Source organism: Coenobita brevimanus, chromosome 99, assembly GCF_032717465.1.
Source record: "Coenobita brevimanus isolate Jiangsu-jjx chromosome 99, ASM3271746v2, whole genome shotgun sequence".
Classification (NCBI taxonomy): domain Eukaryota; kingdom Metazoa; phylum Arthropoda; class Malacostraca; order Decapoda; family Coenobitidae; genus Coenobita; species Coenobita brevimanus.
Genome location: NC_137052.1, coordinates 18,937,650 through 18,941,966, shown reverse-complemented (window position 1 = coordinate 18,941,966; position 4,317 = coordinate 18,937,650).

The window sequence follows — 4,317 nt, the reverse complement described above, 5'->3', positions numbered from 1 at the left end:
ATAGGTCCCTGGTGGTGTAGTGGGTTTGGGTGCCCGGTGGTGTAGTGGGTTTGGGTGCTGGGATGTAGAGGGTTTGGGTGCCTGGTGGGGTGTGGTGCCTAGTGGTCCAGTGGGTTTGGGGGCTATGTTCCTCAACAACCACAGCTTAGTATTTTAGTTTTAGGAGTGGTCCAGTTCCATCAGATGAAAACAAACCAATTAATGTTTTTTTGTTTTCCTTTTTGCAGGAGGTGAGTTGACTGCTAACAAGTTGGTTAAAATTGTATTAACAAAATCAACCCAACTGTGTAGAGGAAAAGGCTTTCTTCCAAGAAGATTGGTAATGTGTTAAATGTGCATCTCTCTTTTTGCCTTAACTTGGCCTAAGATTACCATGCTAGTCACGAAGTAGTGCTGTGAAAAGGGTTTAACTTTGGCCAAAAATTACCATGCTAGTCACGAAGAAGTGCTTCGGGAAGGGTTTAACTTTTGCCAAAAATTAACATATTTGAATCATAAATGTTTAGCTGTGACAGTAGAATAAAATTAGTGATGCCAGTCACAATTAAGTGCTGTGGAAAGGATGTAGAACCATTGCTGTATATTTTGCTGTTGAACTCAGCGAAGTAAGATGCCAAAGGATAAATCTTGGCCAAGTTAAGGTGAAAGGATTATAGTATATACAGTATATATTGAAAGTCCTCGTTTATGTGCTAGCCACAAAGAAGTGCTGTGGAAAGTTAGTGAAAGAATTACGTTATACTGTAGTTGTAAATACAGGAAGACCTTGTTTACTTTTTTATTTTTTTTTCAAAATAGTTTACTTTTGTCCCTAGGCACTTTTACATGCTAGTCATGAAGTGCTGAATTCCCCCCCCCCCCCCCCCGAGGCTTATTAGCATGAACATCGTGGACTGCAGGCTGAATTTTCTCTTCACCTGTGGTCCACCATTTTTCTTAAGGAGGATAGGGAGGTGAATGAGTAGTAAACAAGGTGACTCGTGAGTGCAACCCTCTCCATTGCCCATGAAGTGGCTTAATGACTAGTAACCAATGTGACTCATGAAGGCAACCTTCTCTTAATGCTTATACAGGTAAAGTGGGTCAGTGACTAGTAACTAAGGAGACTCCTGTAGTCCACCACCATCCCTGGGAAGGGAAGTGAGGGACATTTTTAATGGGATGTTTGTTTGAGGGACTAGTTCCTGTTGATCAGCTCTCAGTCTGTCTGGCCAAGCAGACCCATAAAGCACAGGCAAGCAATAGCCATTTGTGGGGCCACCCCATGCAGTGAACCAAGGTTCCTTGGGGCTGTCAGCACCCTGCAATGATGAGGTGCAGGAAAAGTGTGGAGGTTTGGTTCCTGGATGGATGCTGCATTTGCATCTCCACTCAGTTAATGGGCACCATAATGGGCTACTTATCACCCCACTATCTTGTTATAAGGTTAACACCTAGCATTGTAAATGGTTTCCTGGGTTGCAGGAAAACATTAAGCTTGCAACTGTGTAGAACCACCCAAAGTGGAAAGAGAAGAAATAAAGTGACAAGAAGAAAAGGGAGAAGTAGGAAGAGAAGAGGGCAGACACAGAAACAGAATGATAGAGGTGAAGGAAGAAGTAGGCAGCACATCTAGTGAATAGGTGATGATTGCCACCACCTACCACCTGGGGGAGTATTAACCAAGGAGACTGATGTAGCCAGCCCTCTCCTCTGCTTGTAGTTTTATTGCTGTACCACATTATGACTATTAACCAAGGAGATTGTGCCACCTCGTGAAGGCATGTTTTCAAACCTGACAGATCCCTATTCCGTTTTGTCTTAGTTGTTGGCAATGTGTAGTGAGATTGGAGGGTTGCTTGATATGACTAGTAAACAAAAGTGATGGTATCTAGGGTTGGTAGCAGTACTGTCGGAGCAGAGGGAGTGTGGACATGTACAGTTTGCGACAAGTGTGGGAAGTACCTCAGTCTTATGCAGTATTTGTGATAAGTGGGTGCATAAGAGATGTACCGTAGTGGTATTAGAGTTAGATTGCAAGATAATGCTGATTTCATGTGCTGTGTGTTGGGGAGAGCATGTAGAGATTGTCAGGTGTGAGAGGATTGATCATGCTGGTCTCATGAGTGTGTGGAGTTTTGTGACTTGGGGGACATGTTATGTGCTGGAGGTGGGGCTAGAGGGCTAGGGTAAAGAGTGGTTGGAGGAGGTTCAGGGAGCTGTTGCCTCTCCTGACAGAGAGTTCTCCCTCCATGTTAAGGGATCTTTGTACGCAGTGTGTGTTATGAGTACAATGCTATATGGTAGTGGGATTTGGGCAGTAAAGGAAGGAGTATTCGTAGCCTGAACTACACAGAAATTATTAAATATGTGTGCAGTGCTTCCTTGAATGACAGGCCTGCAGGGGTGGGGGGGTGTTGTTAGGATTGCAGTTGAAGAGTTGAGAGGAAGGATGAGACGAATACATTAGGTTTGTGACGAGTAGATTGAGATGGTTTGGCATGTGGAGAGGATGGAGGATGACAACTGGGTGTGGAGGGTGAGAGATGTGAATGTTGATGGAGGGGTTCAGAGGGGGAAAAGAAAAAATGAAGTCATGGTGAGACCTCAGGGATAAGGGACTGCACAGAAAAGCTGTCAGAGGTAGAGGAGCATGGAGAGTTGCCTTTAGGTGACCAAGGCCGACACATGCAAGAATGTTGGAGCCTTTATGATGATGCCAAACTAAATGAAGTTACCAAGGAGACAAGTTTGTATCTCTTTAACAGTGGACCCTCCCCCCCTTTGCCTCACTCTCTCTCTTTCTCGCTCCAGTTCTCTTTGTTGAAACAGCTGTACCCATAGCTTAAGCAGGGTATAAAATCATCAGTAGTAGTTGTATGGGAGGAATAGTGCTTTTGTAGACCATACCTGTGACTTTAAATGAGGACATCTATACATGTCATGCATGTTTGTAATTGTGGATGTGGGAGCATCTCGTGGCCATTCAGATCCTATGATTCTCTTCAGTTGTGTAGAATTTAGTATTTTGCGGCCCTCATGGTCCCACATCCATTACTTATATTTGTTAATGTGCTGAGCATAAAATATTATCTTTCTTCCAATAAATAATTGTTTTATATAAATGTGTTTTATATAAATGTTGTAATATTTTAACTAGTGGAGTAGATTTTTTTACGTTTAAGACTTGTGTTCCACAATACAGAAAACAGCTTTATTTTGACACGTTTTAGAATTTGAGATTTGAGAGGTAGTAAAATTAATCGTGCATTTTAGAATGTTATGTCAGCTGATTTGCTGATGAGTGAAGTATTTTTGTGACTTAATAAAAAATTGCGGCTAAAAAGAAATCCATGCTTCTGGTGCAGACCAAAAATTATTTGAAACTTCTCGACATTTTGCTTAGAGGCACATAGTGATGCAATGTGCCAGATATTCCTTCTTACTACAACTGCTGCATCTTTATCTCTTTTCCATTACTACGTCAATGATCACTGCTCCTCTGAACTGTCTGCTTGCATCCCTTCACCACTCTGGTGGGTGCATAGCACCCGTCTAGCAACAAACTCTCATTACTTTCCTGTCCAACTCTCTAATGCAGGAGTTAACCATTACTCCAATTCCTCCTCTGGAACTGCCTAAGTTCACATCCTACTGTGTATGAGCCTCCAGTCTTTCAAATGCTGTGTCCAGGCATCTCAAGATGAATTGATCTTGAATTTGGCTCTTAACTTAGTTTTTTGGTGGAGGAAACAGTGTTTCAGGCTTTCTAGCACTTGGTTCCTTCTTTCTTGCATGAAATATTTAAAATTGTTGTTGGAACAACGTTGCCTAAAAATTGTGATGTAGTGTTCATCTGTCATGTTGGACATAATCAAAGACCAGTTGCCTGGGTATGAAATGGCTGGGTAGGCGAGGAACAGCATACTGATTTTATACATACAGTACTTTATTAGTTGCCTACTTGCACCAGACCATGAGCAATTAATTTAAACTTCAGCCCAGCTCAGTTAAGATGCGTGTCAGTTTATAATATGATCATGAAATTAATAAGGATTGTAAACTGTAGGAGGCTGTTCATATATGCATAAGCCAACCCTTTTTTACCCCCAAGTTTATTTAAAGGAACAGAGTCTTAAAGGCAAGAAATGTTGCTTCAATACATGAAAAGTAAGGTATATAACTTGTGGCCTTATTTATTATCACTGGAATGAGGGTGTATCATTAAGGAAGAGCTGTTTCTGGTTGATATGTTATGCCTGCAATCCACATGTTGTTCTAGTCAGATATAGATCATTCTGTTGTCTTTCACTCCAATAATTAGAAATGGGAGGCTGA